Raw genomic sequence first — 15,281 nt, 5'->3', positions numbered from 1 at the left:
TTTTCTGGCTGTCAGACCCCAAAGTTGGTGTGGCCTGCTTCTCACACCCCTACTTTTCCACGTCACAACCCACAGCTGCATCCTTTTCTGCACATGGTGAACTTTTTTTGGAAGCGATACAACATAGGCAGGACATGCAGTCCACACACATACTGTCATGTCCCAGCTGTCATGTCCATTGGGTACCTGATGGGTGCTGCTTCCCCATGGCATGGGAAACCTCTGTAAGACACTCTTTCAGTGCTGCATGGGGCTGCCATCCATGAGTGGCCATTTTAATTCCATCATATGCATGTGATCTCTGAGCAACCTCAGGTTAGCTGCCTGTCTCCTCCTGCCACATGCAAAGCAGAGACTGAGAGGCCCCACATCTGCCCCATTCTGACAGGACATCAGTGCGACATTTCTGGGGCAGCCTCTGGGCTTTGCATGGTGCTGCAAGGCTCAGGTGACCCTGTATGCACGCATGGGAAACCAGGGAAAATACCAACTCAGGACAACATATACATGACGATAATAAATGCCCAAAGGGAATCCCCAGAATGTCTGGATGAACAAGAAGACACATCTGATTGTCCTGTGAATCAGAAACCATTTTGAGGAAAGCCTCACACTGAGGGGAAGGGGGACGCAGATGATGCAGCTACCCCTGAGGCCATGACATGCTGTAAGTGGGTGCCATGCATCTCTCCTTTTCTTCAGGTTGATGTTCTTCCATTGAAAGTTTAAAAAATCTCCATGATTGACTGAAGAGGGAGAATACCAATGTATGCCCTGTCCTGTCCCAGCCCCGCACCATTTTTATACCTGTGCCAGCCATGCCGCTAGTGTTCAGTGCCAGGAGCTGATGTGGGACCCAGCCACAACTCTGAAGGAAAGCAGGGATGTGGCTCTTGACATTTGCTTGAAGGCACAAGGATGGACAAACCCCACAACCCAGGCCCATTGGGAGTCATCAAATGCAGGACCAGAGATCCCTCCTGTCTGTGCAGGGGCACCCCTCACCTGGGGGCTGCTGTCACCTCAGTCCATCACCACCTCCTTTTGGCTCCCTCTTTGCTGGCTTTCTTTTAAGCTGCAGTGTTACAAAAGATGCACAAGGTGCATGCAGGGTCGTTAGGGGTACATTTCAATTGTAATTTATCTTCATGTGAACAACAGTATCTGGAACTGGATATCATGCCAAGACAACTACGGAAGACAGAAGCCCAAGCCAATACAGAGGCCCGAAAAGGCTAGTTTCTAGTGATTTAACTTGTCTTTCAAGGCTTCATTCTTACACTTTTATCAGCAGACTTTCATCACCATTCTAGAGGTTCTGAAACAACTTTCTAAAGAAACTTAATGGTCTGAACATAAAGTATTTCAACAGTTTATTTTTTCCCTATTATGAGATAATCTTTTCTCCTGCCATTACTAACAGAATGTGAGATTGCCAATACAAAACTATTTTTGAAATTGTGTATCAATGTTTAACATTGTCAGAAACATGCTCTGTGATGGAATCATACAGAAAAAAAGCTGCTTCTTACTAAGGTGAACTTACTCAGAATTTCTGCCTAATTCTTGCAACAGCTTTTCTTCAACCATCTTGTCTTTCTCATAATAGAGATTTTTGGGACTGAACTTCTTGTGGCATTGATCACTTTGCTGATAATCTCAGTAAAGAGTCAGCTGCTGCTCCTAGCTACACGTGCTGCATAGCAGAACCTAGATTAAGATTTGTACCTAATGTCAGCTGCCATCTCTGTTATAGCCAGTAAAATTCGGATTAGCCACAGTGGTAGCCCTTGATAAATATGCAGCAGGACAGTCGGTGAACGTATGATGGCAATGCATAAAAAGAGTGCATCTGTTCTAGCAATGGCATGTGACTCTTCTGCTTCTTTTCAAAGTTTTTTCCAGTTTGCCTTGGATAAAAATGGATAATGTAAGGTAAATAATAGAGAATGAGAAGGTGGGAAGGCACATCATAAGCTCACCAGAATCCAATAAACCAGAGAGATAGCATATGAACATTGCATTAAGTTAGAATTTAAAGACAAAAGTGATTGCATAGAAGGAAGTGAACTGTAACCTTCATTTGTAATTCTAGGCCAGGAAAGTGGAAAGTTTATGACAATATATTGCTGAAATATACCAGAAGCTTGGGAGAATTTTGAGAAGAAAACTTATGAATCATAAAAGGTAATGTCAGTTTTTACCAGTAGGTACAAAACTGCCTACAATAAGAAAATATAAGCCAAGAAATCTTCCAGAACTTTGCAAACTTGCAATAACAATGTTCATATTCACATGAATGAGAAGGGCTACAAAAACGTCATGTGTTGCTGATGCCTGCAGTAGCAGGTTGTCAAGATCCTACACATATCTATCAGAAAGTTCTCAGGACAACCAGATGTGAAATAGAGTGATTAAATCCTGGAAAGTCACAGAAGTGGAACAAAATAAAGAGATTAACTACTGTCATTACCTGATTGGTATCAACCAAAACCAGCACAATCCTAATCAGAATCCATGAAGTGTGAGGAGGGGCTTGAAAACTGATTCCTCCTCATCCTCCATGTTGTTGCAGCAGCCCTGGACAGACTGCCTAGATAAGGGTGTCTTCGTGCCCAGGTGCCTGGCAGACTGCTTACACACATAAGGGTGCTGGTGGGTATGAGACTGTGTGTGTGAGACTGAAATCAATAATGCTTTAAATTAATCTTTCCTTCCTGCAAGGGACTGCACTGACCTACGGTAACATTATCTTTCATGGGGCAACTGGGCAGTCATTATGTTTTCAAGAGATTCTGAAAGATACATAGACTGCATTTACAGATATAGGTATATTTGTATGAGATATGTATACTGTAATAAGCAATTCAGCACTTATTCATGCAATTATAACTTGTGAGGTTAAATAATCTATCTGTCAGACTAAAGGGCCATCTCTAGTGCTAAAGTACAAAAGAAAACCAGAATTCCTAGGACTGGGTTGATCCCATCCTGGCAGAGTTCTAAAATAGTCCAGAGGAGTTGTAACTGCTCCAGCACAATACAGAATCACAGAATCATCTACGTTGGAAAAGACCTTGAAGATCATCCAGTCCAACCATTAACCTAACACTGACAGTTCCCAACTACACCATATCCCTCAGTGCTATGTCGATCCGACTCTTAAACACCTCCAAGGATGGGGACACCAACACCTCCCTGGGCAGCCCATTCCAAAACCTAACAACCCCTTCTGGAAAGAAGTGCTTCCTAATATCTAGTCTAAACTTTCCCTGGTGCAACTTGAGGTCATTCCCTCTTGTCCTGTCGCTTTCTGCTTGGTTAAAGAGGCTCATCCCCAGCTCTCTGCAGCTTACTTTCAGGTAGCCTCCTCTTCTCCAGACTAAACACCCCCAGTTCCCTCAGCCACTCCCCGTACGACGTGCTCCAGACCCTGCACCAGCTCCATTGCCCTTCTCTGGACACGCTCGAGTCATTCAATGTCCTTTTTGGAGTGAGGGGCCCAAAACTGAACACAGGAATCGAGGTGCGGCCTCACCAGTGCCGAGTCCAGGGGTCAGATCCCTTCCCTGTCCCTGCTGGCCACGCTAGTGCTGACACAAGCCAGGATGCCATTGGCCTTCTTGGCCACCTGGGCACACTGCTGGCTCCTGTTCAGCCGGCTGTCAATCAACACTCCCAGGTCCCTCTTTGACTGGCAGCTCTCCAGCCACTCCTCCCCAAGCCTGTAGCACTGCTGGGGGTTGTTGTGGCCCAAGGGCAGCCCCTGGCGTTTGGCCTTATGGAAACTCCTCCACTTCGCCTCAGCCCATGGCTCCAGCCTGTCCAGGTCTCTCTGCAGAGCCTCCCTACCCTCGAGTAGATCAACACTCCCACCCAGCTGGGTGTCATCTGCAAACTGACTGAGGGTGCACTCGATGCCCTCGTCTAGATCATCAATAAAGATGTTAAGCAGGAGTGCCCTGGGGGACACCACTCGTGACCTGCTGCCAACTGGATTTAACTCCATTCACCACAACTCTTTGGGCCTGGCCATCCAGCCAGTTTTTTACCCAACGAAGTGTGTGCCCATCCAAGCCCTGAGCAGCCCGTTTTGCCAGGAGAATGCTGTGCGAAACAGTGTCAAAGGCCTTACTAAAGTCAAGGTAAACTACATCCACAGCCTTTCCCTCATCCAATAAGCAGGTCTCCCTGTCATAGAAGGAGATCAGGTTTGTGAGGCAGGACCTGCCTTTCATAAACCCATGCTGACTTTGCCTGATCGTCTGTTTGTCCTGCATATGTTGTGTGATGGTACTCAGGATGAGCTGCTCCATCAGCTTCCCAGGCACCGATGTTAAACTGACAGGCCTGTAATTTCCAAGATCATTGTATTGGGTCTGGCTGAACTGGAATCGGTTTTCCCCTATAGCAGCCCTCACGGTGCTGTGGTTTATGCTGGGAGCTGCAGGGTGTTGATAGCACCCTGGTGTTGTGGCTGCTGCTGAGCAGTGCTTACACAGCACCAAGGCTCTTTCTGATATTTTCCCCAGTGGGACGGGGTGGGCAACATCTTGGGAGGGGACACAGCCAGGACAGCTGACCCAAACCGACCAAAGGGATATTCCAGACCATATGACGTCTGCTCAGTATAAAGCTGGGAGAAAGGAGGAAGGGGGTGGGGTCACCCTTGGTCCTCCGAGGCAACTACTACGCGTATTGGAGCCCTGATTCCTGAGAAGGCCCGACATCGCCTCTTCATGGGAAGTAGAGAATAAATCTGTTTGCTTTTGCTTCCGCGCGCGGACTTTTGCTTTGCTTTGCTTATATTAAAACTGCTTTTGTTTCACCCACAAGGGTTAGTTTATCTTCTTTCCCCTCTTTACCCTGTTGAGAAAACAAAGGGAAGGAGGGGGGGGAAGTGATAGAGCGACTTGGTGGATACCTGGCATTTAGCCAGAGTCAAACCATCACAGTCTATTCTGGCGCCCAACATGGGGCAAAACAACGGCAGTTTTACATTAAATGTGCTGCAGCTATAGTAGTTATTAAGCAACAAGCTCTTGTGCTGGTCACGGGCTTGTTTATTGCGCTGCTTATCTTTATTTTGTTAAGCTCGGGAACATGCTGCAAGGAATCGGGAACATCATGAGTGGTTTTATTTTGCAGGCTCCCGAGGTACTTAGTCATCCTTATGTTAGTTCATTGATACTCTTTATTAATGCTGTTCGCCTGTTGTGGGTTGTGTGGAGCTCGGTATGCTCTTGGTGTAAGAGAACGCAAATTTTGAGTGAATCGGTGCCAAAATGTGCTCTGAGGCGGCCTGTTCCTGGGTGGCAGGGAGAGTGGAAGGAGTTGGGCAGATTCCTAGGACGGTTATCACCTCCTGTAGCCTGGGATCTCACCCCTGAACAGGCAAGCAACCCCACAAAATTGACACATCACCTGATAGAGGGGTGTCTTGCCTATCCCAATGAGAATCAGCAACTTCTAGCACTTTACTGGGGCCTGGCCTGTGCTTATCGAGCTGCAGTTCAGCACTCTCAAAGGGCTGTGGTTGACATGGGAACTCAAACAATAACAACAACAGAGATTGCCCCAGTAGTAAAAAAGAAACAATGGACAAGGAGAACAACAGGCCCATACCCTCGATTAATAAGGGAGGAGAAAGAGGAGGAAGAAGCTGGTCCTTCAGCAAAGGTTTCAGAAGAGGGAATAACAGAACTGAAACAGGAGGCAGAAACTACCCGGTCCCTGACGTCATCAGAACTGCGAGATCTGCGGAAAGACTACTGCCGCCAGCCGGGTGAGCGGATCGCTGCCTGGCTGCTGCGATGCTGGGATAATGGGGCAGATGCTCAACAGCTAGAAGGTAAGGAAGCCCAACAGCTGGGTTCCCTTGCTAGAAATCGAGGAATTGAAAGGGGAATTGGAAAAGAGACAGCAATTTGCAGTCTGTGGAGACGGCTCCTTTCAAGTGTTAAAGCAAGGTATCCTTTTAAGGAAGATCTTATGGACCACACCCCAGGGAAGTGGGCTACTGCAGATGAAGGTGTCCAGTACCTGAGAGAATTAGCAGTGATGGAAGTCATCTATGGTGATCCAGATAATGATGAAGTCCCTAAAAATCCAGAGGATGTCCCATGCACACGGGCCATGTGGAGGAAGGTGATTAAAGGTGCGCCATCCTCGTATTCTGCCGGCTTGGCCGCAATGTACTACCCAGAAATGGATGCAGGAGAAGGACTAAGATGTACGCCAACTGTGGAGGCAGTCTCTTCCTGGCTTCAGAACTTTGAAGAGAGTCTTGGTACCTCCTCATCTCTACGGGCGAGTGCCCTGGATGTTAGGAGCTCCCCAAGAAATCATTTCTCTTCTGTCCCAGTCAGGGGGAAAGGAAAGCCAAGGCGCATGACACGTGGCGAACTCTGGTTCTTCCTGCGCGACCAGGGGGAGGACATGAGGAAGTGGGATGGTCAACCCACCTTTAAGTTGGAAGCACGTGTACATGAATTGCGAGGAAAGACCCCTGCCAACAAGAAGACATCTAAGAAGGTTGCTAATGTAGCTGGTGTAAAACCACAAGGAAGTAACCAGCGATCTCCCAGATACAGAAAGACTGAGATCACCTCCCTTGATCCTGAAGAAGGAACCTCCGGCCTGGCACGGCAAGAGTCAGACAGTGAGTACTCCGACCAAGAACAGGAATAGAGGGCCCCTGCCTCCAGCCAGGAGGAGGAAAGGGATGATCGGGTGTATTGGACAGTGTGGATTCGATGGCCTGGCACATCAAATCCACAGAAGTACCAGGCTTTAATTGACACCGGGGCACAATGTACACTAATGCCGTCAAGTTATAGAGGGGCAGAACCTATCTGGATCTCAGGAGTGACAGGGGGCTGTCAAGAACTATCAGTATTGGAGGCCGAGGTTAGCTTGACTGGGGACAAGTGGGAAAAACATCCCATTGTAACTGGCCCAGAAGCCCCTTGCATCTTGGGCATTGACTATCTCAAGAGGGGATACTTCAAAGACCCAAAAGGATACCGATGGGCTTTTGGTGTGGCCAGTGTGAATACAGAAAAGGTAAACCAGTTGTCTAATCTGCCTGGCCTCTCAGAAGATCCTTTTGTTGTGGGACTGTTGCAAGTTGAAGAACAACAGGTGCCAATTGCTATGAGGACCGTGCACCGACGGCAGTATCGTACAAACCGAGACTCTCTGGCTCCCATCCAAGAATTGATTCGTCAACTGGAGAACCAAGGTGTCATCAGTAAGACACATTCGCCTTTTAATAGCCCAATATGGCCAGTGCGAAAGTCTGACGGAGGGTGGAGGTTAACAGTAGACTATCGTGGCCTGAATGAAGTGACGCCACCACTGAGTGCTGCTGTACCAGATATGTTAGAGCTCCAGTATGAACTGGAGTCAAAGGCAGCCAAGTGGTACGCCACAATTGACATTGCCAATGCATTCTTTTCAATTCCTTTGGCAGAAGAGTGCAGGCCACAGTTTGCTTTCACGTGGAGGGGTGTCCAGTATACCTGGAATCGACTGCCCCAGGGGTGGAAGCACAGCCCCACTATTTGTCATGGACTAATTCAAACTGCACTGGAAAAGGGTGATGCCCCTGAACATCTACAATACATTGATGACATCATTGTGTGGGGCAATGAGGCAGAAGAAGTGTTCAAGAAAGGACAAAGAGTAATTGAGATTCTTCTGAGAGCTGGGTTTGCCATAAAGAAAAGCAAGGTCAAGGGACCAGCATGAGAAATTCAGTTCTTGGGAATAAAATGGCAAGATGGACGCCGTCATGTGCCATTGGATGTTGTCAACAAGATAGCAACTATGTCTCCACCGACCAACAAGAAGGAAACACAAGCTTTCCTAGGACTTGTGGGATTTTGGAGGATGCATATTCCAGGTTACAGTCAGCTTGTGAGCCCTCTCTATCAAGTGACCCGAAAGAAGAACAATTTTCAGTGGGGTCCTGAGCAGCAACAAGCCTTTGAGCACATCAAACAAGAGATAGCTCGAGCGGTAGCTCTTGGGCCTGTTCGGACAGGACCAGCTGTGCAAAATATACTTTACACATCAACTGGGGAGCACGGACTCACATGGAGCCTCTGGCAGAAGATACCAGGTGAAACTCGAGGTCGACCATTAGGATTTTGGAGCCGGGGATATCGAGGATCAGAAGCCCACTACACTCCAACTGAAAAGGAGATACTGGCAGCATATGAGGGGATTCGAGTTGCTTCAGAAGTTGTTGGTACAGAAGCACAGCTCCTCTTGGCACCACGGCTGCCTGTATTACATTGGATGTTCAAAGGAAACATCCCTTCCACACACCATGCAACCAGTGCTACCTGGAGTAAATGGGTCGCGTTAATCACGCAACGGGCTCGACTGGGGAAACCCAACCATCCAGGGATCCTGGAAGAGATCATGGACTGGCCAGAAGGTAGAGATTTTGGAGTGCGGCCTGAGGAGGTGGCTCGTGCCCAAGAGGCACCGCCATATAACGAGTTACCAGAAGATGAGAGGCGTTATGCTCTCTTTACTGATGGATCCTGTCGTGTGGTAGGAAGCCAGCGGAAGTGGAAAGCTGCTGTGTGGAGTCCCACAAGACAAGTCGTTGAGGCCACTGAAGGAGAAGGAGAGTCAAGTCAGTTCGCAGAAGTAAAAGCGATCCAACTTGCCCTAAAGATTGCTGAACGGGAAAAGTGGCCAGTATTATATCTCTACACGGACTCCTGGATGGTGGCTAACGCCCTGTGGGGGTGGCTACAGGAGTGGAAGAAGACCAATTGGCAGCGCAGAGGTAAACCCATCTGGGCTGCTGCATTGTGGCAGGACATCGCTGCCCGAGTGGAAAACGTGGCTCTAAAGGTGCGTCATGTAGATGCTCATGTGCCCAAAAGGCGTGCCACTGAAGAACACCAAAACAATGAGCAAGCAGACAAAGCTGCCAAAATTGAAGTAGCTCGGCTGGACCTGGACTGGGAGCGTAAGGGTGAGCTGTTTGTAGCTCGATGGGCCCATGAAACATCAGGGCATCTTGGCAGAGATGCAACGTACAGATGGGCTCGTGATCGAGGGGTGGACCTGACCATGGAGGCCATCTCACAGGTCACTCACGAATGTGAAACATGTGCTGCAATCAAGCGAGCCACACGAGTAAAGTCTCCCTGGAACAGAGGGCGATGGCTGAGTTTTCAATACGGTGAGGCCTGGCAGATTGACTATATTGGACCACTGCCACGAACACGCCAAGGCAAGCGCTACATACTCACCATGGTAGAAGCAACTACGGGTTGGCTAGAAACGTACCCTGTAAATCATGCCACTGCCCGAAATACCATCTTGGGTCTTGAAAGGCAAATTTTATGGCGACATGGTACTCCTGAAAGAATTGAGTCAGACAACGGGACCCATTTTTGAAATAATCTTATAAACTCCTGGGCAAAGAAACACGGCATTGAGTGGGTGTATCACATCCCTTATTACCCACAAGCGTCTGGAAAGATTGAAAGATATAATGGACTGTTGAAGACTATGTTGAGAGCATTGGACAATGGGGGATGGAAGCATTGGGATATAAATTTAGCAGAAGCCACTTGGCTAATTAATACCAGAGGATCTGTTAACCGTCCTGGGCCTGCCCAAACAAACCCCCTTCATACTGTGGGAGGAGATAAGGTCCCTGTAGTACACACAGGGAGGTGGCTGGGGAAGGCAGTGTGGATTGCTCCTCCCTTGGGAAAAGGCAAGCCCACTCGTGGGATTGTCTTTGCTCAGGGACCTGGATGTACTTGGTGGGTAATGCGGGAGGATGGGACTACTCAGTGTGTGCCTCAAGAACATTTAACCTTGGGGGGAAAGTAATCTGTGGGATGAGTTGTATGTTGCAGGAAGTGATGGAGGAAGTAGGAACGATGAAGAGTGAACCAGACACGTGCAATGAAGACCCAAACCTAGCCGGTGCTGGAGTCCAACGGTCAAGCATACTTCTGTCCTGAGCATCTATCTAGACAGATGGAAGCCAAGACACTGAACATCTGAAGAAGTGAAGAAAGCTTATGGAATAGATAAATGAATATTATGTGGGACCTGGACATAACGTAAATGGTATGGAATAAGGGGTGGAGACTGTATTGGGTCTGGCTGAACTGGAATCGGTTTTCCCCTATAGCAGCCCTCACGGTGCTGTGGTTTATGCTGGGAGCTGCAGGGTGTTGATAGCACCCTGGTGTTGTGGCTGCTGCTGAGCAGTGCTTACACAGCACCAAGGCTCTTTCTGATATTTTCCCCAGTGGGACGGGGTGGGCAAGATCTTGGGAGGGGACACAGCCAGGACAGCTGACCCAAACCGACCAAAGGGATATTCCATACCATATGACGTCTGCTCAGTATAAAGCTGGGAGAAAGGAGGGAGGGGGTGGGGTCACCCTTGGTCCTCCGAGGCAACTACTACGCGTATTGGAGCCCTGCTTCCTGAGAAGGCCCGACATCGCCTCTTCATGGGAAGTAGAGAATAAATCTGTTTGCTTTTGCTTCCGCGCGCGGACTTTTGCTTTGCTTTGCTTATATTAAAACTGCTTTTGTTTCACCCACAAGGGTTAGTTTATCTTCTTTCCCCTCTTTACCCTGTTGAGAAAACAAAGGGAAGGGGGGGGGGGGGGGAAGTGATAGAGCGACTTGGTGGATACCTGGCATTTAGCCAGAGTCAAACCATCACAATCATCCTTCCGATCCTTCTTATATATTTGGGTGTCACACTGGCCAATTTGCAATCTGTTGGGACTTTCTTGGTCAACCAGGACTGCCAGTAAATGATGGAAAGCGGTTTGGTGAGCACCCCAGCCAGCTCCTTCAGCACCCTCGGGTGTATCCCATCTGGTCCCATAGACTTGTGTGTGTCTATGTGATACAGCAGGTCACTATTTCCTCCTTGGATTGTAGTGGGGTTGTTCTCCCAGTCTCTGTCTTCTAGATGATGAATGAATACCTCATGATGTCTTTTAGTATCACACTGCAGACAACTAAAATTAGATATCTAAGTACAGCAGATCAATTAAAATGCATAAACATGTCTATGTAGAGCTGTTCTAGATGTCCTGAAATACCTGAAATATCTGCTTAGAGATGCTATATATGAGAGAAGGTCTATGGTAGATCTGCAAAGTGGCGTCTTGGGATGGCAGGATACTTTAAGATGTCAAAAATGTTGCTATGCACCTAACTTTAAGCACTTGAATTATTCTGTACAGACAGCATTCAGCTATGAACAGGTAAACAACCAGTGTCATTTGGGAGTTTGTGGGGTTTTTGAGACATCCGAGCAGAGCAGAGCAATACAGCACATTTGTGCCCATACTGTGCTGTTCTTGAGTGGAATTCCTCAGGATACCTGAAGTGATACTGCAGAGCCTATTTTCAGGCACCTGAATCCTGCTCTGTGCATCTAGATGTGTACGAAACGCCCTTGCATATCCTGATATCTGGCTGATACAAAACAGCTCTCAGTTTTCTAGGTCCTATGTCTTATCTGCCAGTTTCTTGTATATTCATAGGACACTAGGCAATTAGACAGCTGAAGTGGTCACAGGCAAGTACATAAAGCACCTGAATGCTCCACAGTGCATAGACACCTACATATATTTGTCTGCACCCTCAGGCTGAACTCTGCCTGAGGAGGATAGGAACAATGTTGAACCAAGAGAAGTGGCAGATGCCACGCTCTCCTGACCTTCTGGGGGATGTGGTGGCCATGTCACAGTGTGTCTGTCATGGCCAGCACAGTGGCTTCCCCTGGGTGAGAGATGCCCCTGTACAAACAGGATCAACCAGCGGTGCTGTGGCTTTTTGTCCATACCAATGTATTTAAGCAGGCATCAAGAGCCACAGACATGTTTCCCAAGGAAATTGTGGGCTAAGCCCCATATCAGCTCCTGCCTGATTTATAGCCTGGTTCCAGCCATGTGGGTTGGCATCCTCCAGCAGGGAAGCATGCTGTGCCAGAATGCTGAGAGCTGGGGAATGGGGAGGTGCCATACTGCCGACAATATTTCCAGTCCAAGATAGCAATTACCCCATCTCAGCACTCCCTGCTGCACAGTATGGGTAGCGGCGACAGCAATGGCTATTCAGGGATGTAACTGGTAACTGTGCCCATGTTCTTCTGCTCAGGACGTAGCAGAGGCTGCCTTGGCCAGACACTTTATCTTTTAATATATACCAGTGCTAACCACTGCTGACTTATCAGCAAGACTGAATAAATACATAAGAAACATTTCCTGTGATGCTGTGACCCAGACCCACCCTTTCATTGGTTCAATGTTTCCATGCCTCCATTCTACAAAGGAGCCAAATAAAAAGAAAAAATACTGTGACTAAATCATAAACACTGCCCCTGAAGTACTGTTTCATTTGCACTCCCTACCACATGCAAAAGTTGTGGGAGCAGTACATCTCTTGACCTGTGGGATAGTTATGGCTCACAGCATTTCTTTCCTCAATGCTTCTCCCCTGCCCAACTCCAAAGGAAAAAAGCAGCATTTTCTCTGTGTGTGTGCATGCATGTGTAGTAGTGGACACACGCTGGCAAGCTTTCATGATTCTCAGTCTACCAGGTTCTTACCATTACACAGTTTTTGGCACTGCTCTCCAAGAGTCACTGGTGGCAGTCTTGGGGAAAAAAAAAACATGCGTACAGCTTCAGCCACATGATTGCCATGAAGAGAGTTAGGGACACCTACTTGTTCTGTCATGAACAGGTTGCCAACCCTGCAGGTACTCTGGAGAATCTAAAAGCCAAAGCTCCAGTCGTGTTGAGATCCCACCTTATTTGTTACAAGGCCTTGGTGAAGACTTTTGAGTATTTTGAAGTGCTTCTCATAGAAGTGTATCTTCAGATGAGTCAGGAGCAGGCACACGTTAGATGTCAGAAAGCAACCAGCTCCAGAACAGGGATAAAAAGCTGTGATGCAATACATCGTCTTGCAAAGGCCAGCATAGAGAGCCTAGGCTTTCTGTCCATGGAAAACTCTGTGTCAAAGCATACAGCTACATTAACAAACTTTGAATCTAGGATATGTTTAAGAGATGTTAAGAGTTAATACAGAATGTATATAGGTTTAATGCAAAAATTGCTATTCCATGTGTCTTGAGAATGTCTGCAACACAGGAAGATTTCTTGGCTCCCCATGACAAAGACAATGTAAAACAAAGTATTTTGTTGAACTAATATTTTCTATTATAAAACTGTTTTGATTAATATTTTGCAGCAATATTTTAAATCAAATATGATGAAAGATATATACTTTTAAAAGAAATAGACTAATTTCTTTGAAAAATCTTAAATTACTGTACTGCCCATAATTTAGGAGATGGATCACAGGGAGACATGACTTTAGACTCTTCCAGTGCCTACATGCTCTATTTGAGTCTTGTCAGTTGACCTCAGGGTAACAGGAGATGTGGCTAAATTACTGCCCAAAGCATGGCCTCCTATGGACTGGAATAGGGTGGTAAAAAAGAAATATAGTAATAATGGTTTTAAGGTTCAACTTGATAAACTCCTGTTTAGATGTAGAAGAGAGATATTTTGAAAAGCAACCTCTGTCAAGTTCAGGATACCAGATGCCACACGGGGTAATTGCCTGGTTGTTCTTTGGAATTTGTAGGCAACAAAGGGAAAGGCCATTGCATCAAGTGAATGAGGAAAGAATTACAAAGAAAATATTTTGTGGGTACTTTATTGAATTCTGATATACATAAAGAGTGTGGAAACTGGATTTCTCTAAACCTGCTGTACTTGAATTTGTAACTACCATTCTTTCAGTATATTTGTTGAAAGATATTGATGCAAAATATTAGTCGAAGGAGATTTATGATAGAAAATACTTGTTCAGAAAAGCACTTTTTGTTGGATTTGTAGAACAAATATATTCCACACAAGAAGATTTCTCCAAAATGAAAAAGATATTTCAGAAAAAAAAAAAAAATCCAAGACGCATTCTAAGAAAATATTTACATTTGCTTTTTTCACTACTGTTTTTACACTGTCTTTTGACATATTGGTAATAACACATAATCTGACAGGCTACAGGATGAGAGTTTATATTATAAGCAAATTTTTAAAAAATATACTGTTCAAAATATTGCAGAAATGAATAATTCTGGCCATATGTAGGATAGACAAAGGGAAATTCTTGACACTGGCTTCTTGCTCAACAGGATGATGAGGTGCCTTTCAAGAAAACTTTATGGACAGAGGGTGGAGTGGTCAGCAGCCCAGATCTTTGTTTTCTTGCCTTTCTTCCAGTGAAGAAAACAGAAATGAAGGAATGCTTAGTATTTGGAGATTTGTACTTTAAGCTGGTAGAGAAAAATTATACTAAAGGAGTAATATTTCACATTCATATTTGTTCTGTTTTCCAGAAATACGTTTTTCAAAATGGATTTTCTTACAGAACCGATAATGTCAGATAAGCCCATTTATTCAGAATCTGAATATGTTTTCCTCCTAAATTTATAATGTTTTATTTATCATAGCACAGTGAGCACACCACAGAACTATTTCTACTTTCTATTGTGTGCAGTGGCATAACTGAAAGTAGGAGACACACATGCCTAAATACTATGTATGCATCCTTCTCAAGTTGGGATCAAATTTGTCAACTGGTCTTGACTTCTGTAGTTTCAGATAGTAAAACACTCACACTCCCAATCCTAAGTAGACTTCATATGACAACTGAGGAAAAACAAAACAACAACAACAACAAAAAAGAAGTACAATGCAGTAATTCAAAATTTGGATCAACTAACTTGTCTTTATGGTGTGGCTCTTGTGTCACTATAAAGGACTATTTAGTACATTGCTGTTAGTACACTTCTAAGTAAAATCACATATATACATTAAAAAAGCTCTTTAGTCTGCAAAAGATAGCATTTCATTGGTGCCTTGGTTTAGTGGGGAATTGGGGGTTAATTAAAAGGAAAAAAAAATGTTCAATAACATACCCACAGAAATAGAAGATTATAACAGCAATATTTATAGATGTGGACATGCAATTGACTTTTTAAATAGTTACAGCCAGTAAATTATGCAGTTTACAACCTTTTACTTGTTAAAATGTGTCATTCACCTTTAAAAATCTAATGGTGTAGTATAACCACAATGATCAAAAAGTCTGCAACTGTGATAACAACTATGGAGTGATTGAATTCTTTCATACATATAAACACTTGATCTTGCAAATTGTAGCTGACAATGTAAACAGCTTTAGAGAACC

The sequence above is a fragment of the Athene noctua genome, chromosome 1 (assembly GCF_965140245.1).
Source record: "Athene noctua chromosome 1, bAthNoc1.hap1.1, whole genome shotgun sequence".
Classification (NCBI taxonomy): Eukaryota; Metazoa; Chordata; class Aves; order Strigiformes; family Strigidae; genus Athene; species Athene noctua.
The sequence above is the reverse complement of the archived record's forward strand: the minus strand, read 5'-3'. Positions refer to the sequence as shown.